This window comes from Lepus europaeus, unplaced genomic scaffold, assembly GCF_033115175.1.
Source record: "Lepus europaeus isolate LE1 unplaced genomic scaffold, mLepTim1.pri SCAFFOLD_3_1, whole genome shotgun sequence".
Taxonomy (NCBI): Eukaryota; Metazoa; Chordata; class Mammalia; order Lagomorpha; family Leporidae; genus Lepus; species Lepus europaeus.
Window position 1 is genome coordinate 14,412,871 of NW_026909276.1, and position 15,447 is coordinate 14,428,317.

Genomic DNA, 15,447 nt, shown 5'->3' on the forward strand with positions numbered 1-15,447 from the left:
TTTTATTTATAATAGAAAATAAGGCCTACAAGTACATTAAAAGTAATTATTAACATCAATCAGAATATTTTAGTTTCTGTCTTAGAATCTGATTATTTCATTCTCAATGTTTCTGACAAGCCGCTGTTCATGAATGCAATGATTCTCAGCTAGGACTGGGTTGCACTACCTCAGGGACATTGAAAGTCTGGGGGGCCTTTTCAGTTATGGTAGTGTCTGGGGAGCACTCCTGGCACCAAATGCTCATTATTAGTGCTCAAGGCAGTCCTCACTGCCTGAGTTTCCTTTTGCTGGCCACAGTTCTTCACAGATTCCATGGGAGAATCTGTTTGCTTGCTTTTGTGAGCCCCTGGAAGATGCCTGCGTTCCTTAACTAGAGGCTCTTTCCACCATCTCATTGTCCTTCTGCAGTCCAATGTTCCTCTGACCACAGCTAGCAAGGCTTCTTCACAAGACTTCATGTACTGAGAATGGTCTCACCTACTTTATCCGGGTTAATTTTCTTATCCTAAGAACTTAGACACAATCGCACTTGCAGTCTGTTTTGCCATGTAAGCTAACACATTCACAGGTTCAGGAGATAAGGACATCTTTGGGAGGAGGGCTGTTACAGGACAGCCTCGATATATGAACAGAAAGGTGAGGGGGCAAAATCTGAGGCAACTGTTCCTCATTACTTCCAGGCTGATAAATTTGTGTTAAGTCCAGGGTAGTTATTTTGTACAAGAATTGCCTAAATTTCAACTAGATCTGTATAGTTATGATGTACATTTGATTTTAAATGGAATCGTTTTGGGGCTAGCTTTGAGGCATAGTGGTTAAGCTACTGCTTCCAGTGTTGGCATTCCATAATGGAATGTTGATTTATGTCCCCTCTATAATTCTGGTCCAAGTTTGGAAAATGGCCCAGGTGTTGGACCTGTGCCACACATGTGGGAGACCTGGATAGAGCACCTGGCTTTGGCCTAGCCTAGAACATTCTGTTGTGGCCATCTCTGTTCCATTTTTAATTTTTTTAAGATTTATTTATTTATTTGAGAGGTAGAATTATTGACAGACTAGGTCTTCTATTTGCTGGCTCACTCTCCAGTTGACCACAATGGCCAGAACTGGGCCAATCCAAAACCAGGAATCAGGAGCTTCTTCCAGGTCTCCCACGCAGGTGCAGGGGCCCAAGTATTTGGCCATCCTCCACTGTTTTCCCAGGCCATTAACAGAGAGCTAGATCTGAAATGGAGCAGCTGGGACATGAAACAGTGTCCATATGGGATACTGGCACCGCAGGCAGAGACTTATCCTATAACGCCACAGTGCTGGTCCCTGGTTCCTCATTTTTAATTTGTTTACTGTTGCTCTTGAGGAGCCTCTTTGTCTCTGTGAGCATGATTGACAGAAAACTCATACTTGGAAACTATCTATTATTAGTTTTCTTCTTTCTAATTCTGAATCTCTAGTTAATGCAAGTTTTTTTTTTTTTTATTATTTATTTGTTTGTTTTTTACACCGAGTGCCTGGTGTGAATGCCTTGGCTTCTATGGCTTAATGCAGGGGCACTATTGCCTAAGCTATACTTCTCTGTTCAGTATTCATGAAACAGTTCCCATCCATAAACCATATATCCTTAGCATTAGATAATGGTTCATTCAACATCTTTCTGGTTAGATAGAGTACATTTTGTTGAGTACCTCTGGGAAGACATGGGTAAGATATACCCATTGGAATCAGGGAACAGGGTAGCAGGTCATGGCAGTGTTTAAAGAGATCTTAGTGTAGTCCAGTGGCATGGCTGGATTTTGTAGTCCTCATTTTTGGATAACTGTTAGACTCTAGTGAACTGGAAAGCTGATGGCAAGTCCTTATTAGCATTGGTTGCCAATAGCCAGCTTCCCCACTCATTTAATTAACAGATAAGTGACAAACACCAGAGCTATGGTTTTGTCCTGATGTCTGACTGCTTTGAGAAGGAGGGTACTACTGTTTTTAAAGGTCCCAATATTTGGGTTAATATCCCTACAGCTATTTCCTGCCTCTCATGGATATAAAATCAAATAGTTTATTCAAGTCCAATGATGCAGGTGCTTCCAAAAGCAGACTTTTAGCACAGTGAAACCTTGGTGACTCAGCTTATCCCATTTAAAAGGATTCATTTGTGGGGCCCGTGCTGTGGCATAAGGAGTTAAGTCGCCTCTTGCAGTGCTGGCATCCCGTATGGGCACTGGTTTCAGTCCTGGCTGCTCCACTTCTGATCTAGCTCTATGATATGGCCTGGGAAAGCAATAGAAGATGGCCCAGGTCCTTGGGCCACTGCACCCATGTGGGAGACCTGGAAGAAGCTCCTGTCTCCTGGCTTCGGATTGGTGCTCTGCCCTTTGCAGCCAGTTGTGGAGTGAACCAGTGTATTGAAGACCTCTCTCTGCCTTTCCTTCTCTCTCTATGTAACTCTGACTTTCAAATAAATAAATAAATCTTAAAAAAAAAAAAAAAGATTCAGTGTGGTCCCTGTAGTTTGTCATGGTAAGGCTTAACAATCAGTTAAAGGATGCAATTGTCAAAAAAGCCAGGGATTCGCAAGAATTCTTAGCTGCTCATAATTTTTTGGTAGAGCAAGTTGGCATACTATCATTGTTTTTCTATTGAGAAAGGGAGTTTGCACTTATAAAATGAGCCCTGACATTTTATAGTGTCTTTAGATAATTGTGCCATTTCATTAGACAATTTATAATCTTCACTAGCTAAGAAGTTTAACCTGGTTATCAGTGTTCTCATAAGAGGTTTCCTTAGTAGGAGTGGCTATCAGAGCATTGTCTACATACTTTGTAATACAGCTCTGTATGTATTTTATGATTTTATTTATTTGAAAGGGTGACTGAGGCATAGGGGCAGAGAAGGGAAGAGATCTTCCATCTGCTTATTCACTCCCCAAATGGTCACAATAACCAAAGGTTGACCAGGGCAAAGTCAGCAGTCTGGAACTCCATCCAGGTTTCCCATGTTGGTGACAGAGGCCCAAGTACTTGGGCAACCTGCTGCTGCCTTCTTGGGCACATCAACTGAGGGTTGGGTCATAAGCAGAGCAACTGGGACTCAAACCAATGCTGTAATATGAGATGCTGGCATTGCAGTTGACAGCTTAGCCCACTCTGCCAGGATGCTGACCCTGTTTCTGTATGATTTTTTTAAAAAGCATACTGATTAACCCCCAACTTTTTGGTGGCCCTCTTTCTGGTCCCTTGGTAGAAGCCATGGTTATTCACCCAACCTTTATTGAGTTTCTGGATCACAGTCCTGGACATTACAGACATTTGGTGAGTGAAAACCAGTGAAAAGGAGCTCATCTTCTCACTCTCTCTTTCTTTTTCTCTCTCTTTCTCCCTTCCCCCATCTTTCTCTCTCTGTCTCTCTGTCTCCCTCTCTCTCCCTCTCTCTGTCTCTCATGTGCATGCTCTCCCCTCAAATAAGTGAAAAGTATAATTAAAAATCATAACAGATGTTAATTACTAATAGTGTAACTTTTTGTAAAAGACAATGGAGATAAAGTGAGTTTGTCCTTTAAAGAATTTACCAAAATGTTCTGATGGACCCCATAAAAAATTCTGTAAGTTTAAATAAGTGAACACAAATAGTGATTCTTTCTTGCTCTTCTGTCCAACTCTCTGATTTCTCTCCCTACTCAAGGCTGCTCAGCCTTCTCCAAGTACCTCTAACACTAGCTTGATTGAACTTGTGGAGGAAGTGTCTGCCTCTCCACTGGCCTCTGCACCCATGTAGGAGACCCAGAGGAAGCTCCTGGCTATGGGCTTTAGCCTGGTCCAGCCCTAGTCACTGAAATCATTTGGGGAATGAACCAGAGATGGAAGATCTCTGTCTCTGTCTCTCCTTCTCTCTCTCTGTAACTCTGCCTTTCAAATAAATAAATAAATCTTTTTTTTTAAAAAAGACTAAATATACAGCTCAGTAGTGTTACACAAAGAGACATACACACACACACACAACAATAATTTGCTAGAATATCATCTAACAAACTCCATTGTTACTGGATAGCAAATCCCTCCTACCACCCATAACTACCTTTCTACTTTCTATTTCTAGTATTCTTACTGCTTTAAATACTTCATATGAGTGGAATCTCAGTATTTGTCCTTTTGTGACTTATTTTAGTAGAAATTTTGCTTAGCACAATGTCCTCAAAGTTCATCCATGTCCCAGAATTCCCATCTCTTCCATAGCTATATAACATCACACTGTGAGTATATGCCACATTTCCTCTATAAACTCACTACTCTCCTTCCAAATTATAACTGCCCTTCTACAAACATCTACCCTTCTTCTAAACCTTGGCTATGGTGAGTCATGCTATGGTGAATAAAACTCACACATCTTTTATATTGTGCTTTGAATACTTTTAGATATATACTCAGAAATGAGATCATAAGATCATATAAAATTTCTGTCTTTAATTTTATTGAGAACCTATATACTGGGAGCTGGCACTGTTGCGTAGCTGATAAAGCCACCACCTGCAGCACCAGCATCCCATATGGGCATCAGTTCAGGTCCCAGCTGCTCCATTTCCAATTTAGCTCCCTGCTAATTGCCTGGAAAATCAGCAGAAGATGGCCCAAGTACTTGGGCCTCTACACCCATGTGGGAGACATGGAGGAAGTTGCTGGTTCCTAGCTTCAGTCTGGTTCAGCTCCAGCCATGAGGTTATTTGGGGAGTTAACAAGAAGATGGAAGATCTTACTTGCTCTGTCTCTGTCTCTGTCTCTCTCTAACTCTGCCCTTCAAATAAGTAAATAAGCATTTAAAAAAAATAACCTACATACTGTTTTCCATAATCGTTGTACCATTTTACATTTCCACTCATAGTAAACATGTATTTGAAAATCTCTGTATTATCACCAAAATATGTAATTGCTGTACTTTTTATACCACAGTAATGGGTAAGAAATCATACTTCTTTTAGGATTTAATTTTCATTTCTCTTATTGTTGGACATATTTACATATATATATATTTTTTTGGTGGCCATTCATCTCAGCACTGTATCTCTTTTTTACTATTTACTTTGTTAGAACTCATGTATTGGGGCTGGTGTTTTAGCACAGAGGGTTAACACCCTGGCCTGAAGCACTGGCATCCCATATCGGTGCCAGTTTATGTCCTAGCTGCTTGACTTCTGATCCAGCTCTGCTATGGCCTGGGAAAGCAGTAGAAGATGGCCCAAGTCCTTGGGCCCCTGCACCTGCGTGGGAAACCTGGAAGGAGCTTCTGGCCCCTTGCTTTGGATCAGCACAGCTCTGGCCATTGCGGCCAATTGGGGAGTGAGCCATCGGATAGAGGACCTCTCTCTCTCTCTCTCTCTCTCCCTTTCTCTCTGCCTCTCCTCTCTCTGTGTAACTATGACTTCCAAATAAATAAATTAATAAAAAAAGAACCCATGTTCTTCTTTAATTATTCAAATTTCTTCTGTTATCTCTAAAATGAGGAAAGCAGTTAAATCACAATCCATCAATAAATATTTCTTTTCTTCTAGTATACAAAATAATCAAGGCACGAATCAATTATTTGTAATATTATATATCACATGTAATTATACATTATGTTGAAGAACCAGTATTCTATAGCATGCATATTAGGTTTTTATGAATAACTTCAGGATGCTTTAGAAATAATGACTTTTGGGGGCCGGCTCTGTGGTGTAGCAGGTAAAGCCACTGCCTGCAGTGCCGGAATCCCATATTGAGGGCCAGTTCAGGACCCAATTGCTTCACTTCTGATTCAGCTCTCTGCTATGGCCTGGGAAAACAGTAGTAGATGGCCCAAGTCCTTGGGCCCCTGCCCCCACATGGGAGACCCATAAGAAGACCTTGGCTGCTGGCTTCAGATGGGCACAACTCTGGCCATTGCAGCCAACTGGGGAGTGAACCAGAGGATGGAAGTCCTCTTTCTCTGCCTCTCCTTTTCTCTTTGTGTAATTCCAACTTTCAAGTAAATAAATCTTCTAAAAAAAAAAAAAGAAATAATGACTTTGAATTATATTTACCTTGCTGAAACTTCTGCTGCACTACATATAGGGAAACTGACCACTCTTTGACAAGAATGATAAACCAAACATGGTAACTCAAATGAAAATGAGAGTCACCAAAGAATTATCCTAAATATATAACTCGGGAGTGAACCAGAGGATAGAAGACCTCTCTGCCTCTCCTTTTCTCTGTGTGTAATTCTGACTTTCAAATAAATAAATAAGTCTTTTTTAAAAAAGTAGCTCTGTGAGACATTCTTCAGGCTGGTCCCAGTAGGTGTTTCTCTGAAATGCTTTGTAGCTTTATAGGACCATTTTGTTTTCAGGAACAATTTAAAACTATTGACAGCATATAGATAGGAGTTTATATCTTTATCTTTACTTAAGGTTTCATTGTTGCCCAGCTGGCTGTGACCTATCTCCCACTCAGGAGAGTAAACTCCCAATATTCCATAAAATCTGTCACACTGTGCTGGCCCCTTACCAAACCTGTGCTGGGATTTCTTTCCTTGAACAACTCTTAATCTGCAAAATAATAAAACCACCATACCATGCATGATTTGTACACATTAAACCCCTCATGTTGCATAATTTTGGAAAATAAGTTTTATTAAATCAATGTGAGGATGTATTTAATAACCTATGCAGGAATTTTCTAGAAAATGAGAACATTTTGGTTGCTACTTAAGAGAACCATGTTTCATGGTTCTGGCTTTCCCCTGCTAGGTCCCTGACTGAATAGAAAGGTGGTGTTTAGATATTTAATGTCATAATTTTGGAAATGAAAAAGATGGAGTGCAGTATCTCATGTACTGATGACAGTAGAGGGAGGCAATAGCAACCAAGGTATATTGTGAGTAGACAAAGGTCTAGGCTGCCAGTGAAGAATTAGAATTTGAATGTGGGAGCTAGCATTGTGGCACAGTGGATTAAGCTGCTGCCAGCAATGCTGACATCCCATATGTGTGCCAATTCAAAACCAGTTTCTCCACTTCTGACTCAGCTCCCTGCTAATGTGCCTGGGAAAGCAGCGGGAGATGGCCCAAGTGCATGGGCCCCTTAACCTATATGGGATACCCAGATAAACTTTCTGGCTCCTGACTATAACCTGGCTGAGTCCTGGCCATTGTGGCCATTTGAGGAGTGAACCAGCAGATGAAAGATTCCTCTCTCTTTCTCCCCCTTTCTATAATTTTGCCTTTCAAATAAATTTATAAGTCCTAAAAAGAAGTTGAATATTAAAATTGCCACCTGCAGTATCATTCAAAAGTAAAAACACAAACAAAATATGTGCAGAAAATATACTCAGAAAGCTATTTAACAGTATTGAAAAAAGTCAAATAAAATATAATTATTGTATATATACTGAATTTTATGATCTGTTAAGTTGAATATTAGGTATCCATTTATTTCATGTTAACTTGATTATTAGGCCAATTCCATTAAGATTTCCATTAAACTGTTTTGCACAGATTGTTTATAAACAAACAATAAATGGTTTGTAAACAAATGATTTGTAAGCCCTAAGCAATGCTGAATGATAAAGTTGAAATAATCGCAGTTTTCCACTTTTATGTATATTATTCAGCTAAAGGAGTTCAGACAAAGATCTTGGGCATACAGAATCCTGCCTCATGAACCTATACAATATGCATGCTTGCAGTATAAGCACCTATAACATAAAATAAGTCCTAGATTTACACTCTAACCCTGAATATAATCACCACCATTTAGCACCATTGGTGTCCATCTTAACTAACACTTTCATGTCTTCATCACATGCCTGAATACCAGTGTGTATTGGTTACAGTGGGCATGTGCAGCAATATTTGTACCAATATCCTCTTGTACTTTTTATGCTACTTCCGACACACTTCATTTGACAAAGAAGTCTGCCAAAGTTAACTTCCCTGTAAAGTGGGATATTTCCAAATGGTTTATTTAGCAAGGAGAGGTTTCTCTCTCTCTCTCTCTCTCTCTCTCTCTCTCTTTCTTTCCAGATGTTTCTTTTTTAATTTATTTTTATTTATTTGAAAGGCAGAGTTACACAGTGAGAGAGTGAAAGAGAGAGAGAGCTCTTCCATCTTTTGGTTCACTGCCCACATGAGCACAAGGACTAGGGCTGGGCCTGGCTGAAGCCAGGAGCCAAGAGCTTCTTCTGGGTCTCCCACATGAGTGCAGGGGTCTAAGCACTTGGGTCATCTTCCAGTCCTCTCCTGGGCATATTAGCAGGGAGCTGGATCAGAAGTGGAGCAGCCAAAGTGCAGCTGGTATAACAGATGGTGGCTTTACCCGCTGCACCACAACACCAGCCGCAGGAGAGATTTTTATAAAGAGCTATTTATCTGAAAGAGTGACAGTATTCAACACAAGGATAAGACTCACAGAGGTGGTTACAGTTAAGCTGTTGAAAGCAGGCATTTTTACTGGCCAGGTTTTTATCCTCCAATTTTCAAAACTTGCTTCACACTCTAAACTGCCTTAATATCCAGTATACTGTCCTAATAAAGGTTAGTATTGTCTGAAATTTATGACAGCAGAGATATTTGATGTGACATTTCCAATACTCTAGATCTTTATGACAGATTTGTATGGTGTCTTTGGGGTGGCTTCTCAACAGTGAGTACTCAGAAAGATGTGATTTATGCATGACCTCCACAGTGAGCATCAGAAATAAGTGAGCATCTTCCTGCTTCTGTCTACAGAAGCATCTACCCAGCACATGCAATGGTATAATGACATCACTACATTAAAGGGGGGCCAGGACCTCAGGAGCTGGTCCTGTGCTGAGCATGCAGAATTCCTGGCAGTTTTGAGTAGTGCTCCTGGGAAAGCAAGGATTTGGCAAGGGTTGTATGGCAGACACTGTAGTGACACATGTATCCAGTGTTCCTCATGCTCCTAAATTCAGCCACAACCCCACAAAGTCTCTTCCCACTCAGATGCAGTTTCCCAGTAGGGACAAACATTGTTGCCACGAGAGCCCATCCATCCCCCAGGGCACAATGTATGCAGCAATGATGACTGTTTGTCAGATAGAAGGATGCCATGGTGGACTTCCACACTGCCTGAAGATGCACAAGAAACTAAATTTTGGAAAGACCTTGAACCAGGAACCTCATTTCAGAGAAGCGACACAGTCTATGCTTCTGGGAAGAAACATCACAAGATTTCCCTGCAGGGATTCAAGTTACAGAAAAATATGGATGTTCCCTTTTCTGAGTGCCCAGATGACAGGTGTATTCCCTCAGCTCCTCTGCGGCTCCATTTGCCCACAAAATCAGTTACAAAATTCAATAACCAACTGGTAATAATTCACTGCATTTTGGGGTTTTAATTCATGGTCACTTTTACTTCCTAGAGAGTCTAGTTGACAAATTTCAATAATATCTTTTTTTTTCCCCTTAAGTAAGCTTATTTCACACATTTGTAACACAGTTATATTCTACATCCCTCCTAAGATCACAACATCCTAAATTATTTTTAAATGTAGTAATAAAGTTTATTCTGCATCCTGTAAAATTCCATGTACTTAAATTCACAGTGTCATGCATCCACTACATGCTACACATCATACGAAGAGTGTCAATGCCCTAAAAATATCTCCTATACTTCACCTGTTAAAACTCCTCTCCCATTGAGCTTTTTCAAATCAAGTTATTTTGGCTTCTAACTTTCTAGTTCAAAAGCAGTTTTATGTATGAAAGGAATGTACCAAACTATTATAATTGGAAAAACAGACTGAAAATACTCTTTCTCTGAAGAGTCAGGGCTTGATAGAACTAGTCCAAGGTCAATGGAAAACTGGAACAAAAGTGAGAGAAGAAAGAAAACATGAAAATACCAGCTACAAATGCCATTGAAATTACACTTTTCTTGAACAAGCTTTAGTATGCAGTTGCTTTGATTTGTTAAGAGACAAGCTTATTCATTCAACAAACATTAATTGACTGCCAGCTCTGAGCTTGATATCATATTTGGCATGTATAATAAACTCATGTCTAATGCATGCCTACCAATAAAATGGTAGGAAAACACACGTCTGAAATAACTGGAGAGACTGGATGAGCATCTGTCATGAGGGGTGTTTGGTACATCATGACTCTTCAATATGTGATTCTATAATCCTAACTATCTCAAAGTGGAGTAGGATCCATCCACACTCATTATAAAAGAGGAGTAGAGAAGAGGAAGTCTTAAGGTTTTTGCCCTCCATTTTTTCTTTATCAAGTTGATCATGGATTTATCCAAAAGACGACAAGTAGCACTATGAGCTGTAAGTCTCTGAGCGATCACTTAGTTTACTTTTTAAAGACAGGCTCTAAATCCCAGCCCAAATCTACTGAATCAGAATTTCCAGTGTAAGGGATAGAGGATGCAGGACCTGCATCAGTTATTGAATACAAGAATAACTTCAGATCTGTCATGTTTAAATAATAAAAAGAATAAAAATAAATAAATAAATAGAAAAAAAAAAAGCTGCATAAGTTTAAAAACTGCACCGGAATAAACTAACCTTTTATTGCATTTTCCATGAACTTTATTATGTTCCCTCATGTAACATCTGGTTTCAGAGAGAATTTCTGACTGGAGTTTCCATAATTTCTAAGGGTATATTCAAATAAACTAGTTAATGAATAGTTAAAAGTAATTTCTCATTTGAGCTAACTGTATAATTTCAAATCTTTGTTGATCTTCAGAGTCAGAATGACTTTCTCCACTTAAGGAATGTCTAAATGATTTAACCCTAAAAGCTGTATTGTGAAAATGAAAGGTGTGAATTACAAACTTTTCATCTCTAATCAAAAATGAATGTGTGGATCAATACTGAAACCAAATGAGGAGAGAGTGGGCAAGACAGGGGAAGAGAGAATGTTAGAACTAGAAGGACATGTAATACTCTAAATGTAGGGAAACTGAGGCATGTGACGTGACAGATCTGAAATAATTTCTTTTCATGGAACACTTGAAGCAAGTGGGAGAGAGGCCGTCAGGGGATAGTGGGCACCCGAGGGAGAGGCCATCGGGGGACAGCAGGCGCCATCGGGTGACAGCGAGCACTCAGGGGAGAGGCCATTTGGAGACAACAGACACCACTGGGGGAAAGCGGACACCCAGGAGAGAGACCATGGAGGGATGGCAGGCACCAGGGGAACAGGCTATTGGGGGACAGTGGGCACCCGGGAGAGAGGCCATAGAGGGACAGCGGGCACCACTGGGGGACAACCGTTGGGGGACAGCAGACACCTGGGGGAGAGGCCACTGGAGGACAGCGGGCACCATCGTGGGAGAGACCATTGGGGGACAGCGGGCACCCAGGGGAGAGGTGATCAGGAGCATTGGGCACCCAGGGGAGAGGCTGTCGGGGACAGGCCATCGGGGGACAGTGGGCACCGGGGAGAGAGGCCATCGGGGGACAGTGGGCACCGGGGAGAGAGGCCATTGAGGACTTGGGCATCCGGGGGAGAGGCCGTCGGGGGACAGCAGACATCATTGGGGGAGAGGCCGTCGGGAGACAGTGGGCGCCATCGGGGACAGCGAGCACCCAGGGGAGAGGCTGTTGGGGATGGTGGGCACCTGTGGGAAGGCCATCGGGGGACAGAGGGCACCTGGGGACAGGCCCATCAGGGGACAGCGTGCACCCAGGGGACAGACTGTCAGGGGACGGCAGGCACCTGAGAGTTCGTGGGGGGACAGCAGGCCCAGTCAGGGGAAAGGCCATGGGGGACAGTGAGCACCTGGAAGAGAGGCCATGGGGGACAGCGGGCACCATTGGGGGAAGAGGCTGTCAGGCAATGGTGGGAATCCAGGAGAGAGGAGACAGCGGGCACCCAGGAGAGAGGCCATTGGGGGCAATGGGCACCTGGGAGAGAGGCCGTCGGGACAGCAGGCACCATTGGGGGAAGAGGCTGTCAGGCAATGGTGGGAATCCAGGAGAGAGGAGACAGCGGGCACCCAGGAGAGAGGCCATTGGGGACAATGGGCACCTGGGAGAGAGGCTGTCGGGACAGCAGGCACCACTGGGGGAGGGAGAGGCTGTAGGGGGACAGTGGGCACCATTGGGGGACAACCATTGGGGGACAGCGGGCACCTGGGGGAGAGGCCATCAGGGAGGGGAGAGTGGGCACCATTGGGGGAGAGGCCGTTGGGGGACAGCGGGCCTCTCTAGGGACAGGCCATTGGAGGAAAATGGGCACCATCGTGGGACAGCATGCACCCAGGGGAGAGGCCATCAGGGGACTCGGGCACCTGGCGGAGAGGCCATTGGGGGACAGCAGGCACCATCAAGGGACAACCGTCGGGGGGCAGCAGGCACCAGGGGGAGAGGCCATCGGGGGACAGTGGGCACCCAGGAAGAGAGGCCGTTGGGGGAATGAGCACCCGGGGGAGAAGACGTCAGAGGACAGGCCATCGGGGGACAGCAGACACCATCGGGGGAGAGGCCATTGGGGGATAGCAGACACCTGTGGGAAGGCCTTCAAAGGACAGCAAGCACCATTGGGGAACAACCGTGGGGGGACAGCAGGCACCCAGGGAGAGGCTGTCGGGACAGCGGTCACCCGGGGAAGAGGCCGTTGGGGGACAGTGGGCATCACTGGGGAACAGGCCATTGGGGGACAGTGGGCACCCGGGAGAGAGGTGGTCAGGGGAGCGAGCACCCAGGGGAGAAGAATCGGGGAACAGGCCGTCGGGGGACAGCAGACACCATTGGGTAGAGGCTGTCTGGGGACAGTGGGCACCTGTGGGAATGCCATAGGGGGACAGTGGGCACCATCGGGGGACAACCATTGGGGGACAGTTGGCACCCAGAGGAGAAGGCACCAGGGGGAGAGGCCATTGGGGAACAGCAGGCACCCGGGTTAGATGCCATTGGGTGCAGCAGGCACCCAGGGGAGAGGCAATTGGGGAACAGTGGGCACCCGGGAGAGAGGCTGTCGGGGGACAGTGGGCACCGTCGGGGGACAGCGGCCACCCAGGAGAGAGGAGACAGCTGGCACCCAGGAAAGGGGCTGTCGGGACAGCGGGCACCATGGGGGAACAACCATTGGGGGAAACAGGCGTCATCATGGGACAGCGAGCACCCAGGGGAGAGGCCATGGGGGGACAGGCCATTGGGGAACAGCGGGAAACCTGGGGAGAGGCTGTCGGTGGAGGGTGGGCACCCGAGGGAGAGACCATCGGGGGACAGCGGGTGCCATCGGGTGACAGCGAGCACTCAGGGGAGAGGCCGTTTGGAGACAACAGACACCACTGGGGGACAGGCCATCGGGGGACAGCGGGCACCTGGGAGAGAGGCAGTCGGGGGAGGGAGCACCCAGGGGAGAAGCATCAGAGGACAGGCCATCGTGGGATAGCAGACACCATTGGGGGAGAGGCTGTTGGGGGACAGTGGGCACCTGTGGGAAGGACATTGGGGGACAGCAGGTACCATAGGGGGACAACCCTTGGGGGACATCTGGCACCCAGGGGATAGGCCGTCAGGGGACAGTGGGCACCTGGGAGAGAGACCAACGTGAGACAGTGGACACCATTGGGGGAGAGTCCTGCGGGGGACAGCAGGCACCCAGGAGAGAGGAGATAGCCGGCACCCAGAAGAGGGGCCATCAGGGGACAGCAGGCACCATCGGGGGACAACCGTCAGAGGACAGTGGTCACCCAGAGGAGAGGCCGTGCAGGGACAGTGTGCACCTGGGGGAGAGGCCATGTGGGAATAGCGGACACCCAGGGGAGAGGCCGTCGGGGGCAGTGGGCACTGGGGGAGAGGCCATCGCGGGACAATAGGTTCAATCATGGGACAGCAAGCATCCAGTGGAGAGGCCGTTGGGTGACTGGCCATCTGGGGACAGCAGGCACCCAGGGGAGAGGTCGTCAGGGGACAACAGGCACCCAGGTGAGAGGAGATAGCTGGCACCTGGGGGAGAGGCCATCAGGGGACAGCGGGCACCATCAAGGGACAACCGTTGGGGGACAGCGGGCACCCGGGGGAGAGGCTGTCTAGGGACAGTGGACAACTGGGGAAGAGGCCATTGGGGGACAGTGGTTACCCCAGAGAGAAGCAGTTGGGGGAGGGAGCACCCAGGAAAGAAGCATTGGGGAAAAGGCTGTCGGGGGACAGCGGGTGACACTGGGGGACGGCAAGCACCCAGGGGATAGGCCATCGGGGGGACAGTGGGCACCCGAGGGAGAGGATGTTGGGGGACAGTGGGCGCCATCGTGGGACAGTGAGCACTTAGGGGAGAGGCTGTTGAGGGACAGAGGGCACCTGGGAGAGAGGCCATCAGGACAGTGGGCACCTGAGGGAGAGGCCATCGCGGGACAATGGGCTGCATCATGGGACAGCAAGCACCCAGTGGAGAAGCTGTTGGGCAACAGGCCATCTGGGGACAGCGGGCACCTGGGAGAGAGGCCATCAGGACAGTGGGCACCTGAGGGAGAGGCCATCGCGGGACAATGGGCTGCATCATGGGACAGCAAGCACCCAGTGGAGAAGCTGTTGGGCAACAGGCCATCTGGGGACAGCGGGCACCCGGGGGAGAGGCCATCGGGGTCAGAGGGGACCAGGGGGAGAAGCCATCGGGGGACAGCGGACACCCAGGGGAGAGGCTGTCGGGGGACAGCAGACACCTGGGGGAGAGGAGATAGCTGGCACCTGAGGGAGAGGCCATTGGGGGACAGCCAGCATCCAGGGGAGAGACCGTTGGGGACTGTGGGCACCCGGGCAAGAAGGCCATTGGGGGACAGTGGGCACCTAGGGGAGAGGCCGTTGGGGGACAGTGGGCACCCGGTTGAGAGGCCATTGAGGGCTGTGGGCACCCGGGCAAGATGCTGTCGGGGAACAGTGGGCACCCGAGGGACAGGCCATCGGGGGACAGCGGGCACCATCGGAGGACAACTGTGGGGGAACAGCGGGCACCCAGGGGAGAGGAGATAGCTGGCACCTGAGGGAGAGGCCGTCGGGGGACAGCGGACACCAGGGGAGAGGCCTTCTGGGGACAGCGGGCACCCCGGGGAAGCCGTTGGGGGACAGCGAGCACCCGGGGGAGAGGCCATTGCAGGACAACGGGCTCAATCATAGGACAGCGAGCGCCCAGGGGAGAGGCCGTTGGGCGACATTCCGTCGGGGGACAGCGGGCACCCGGGGGGGGGGGAGAGGCCATCAGGGGACAGCCGGCACCTGGAGGAGAGGCCATCAGGCACAGCGGGCACTTCGGAGAAAGCAGACAGCCAGCACCCGGTAGAGAGGCCTTCAGGGGACAGCGGGCACCATCGGGGGACAACCGTCGGTGGACAGAGGGCACCTTGGGGAAGGCCGTCGGGGGACAGCGGGCACCTGGGAGAGAGGCCGTAGGGGGCAATGAGGAACCGGGGGAGAGGCCGTCGAGGGACAGCGGGCACCATTGGGGGACAATGAGCACACA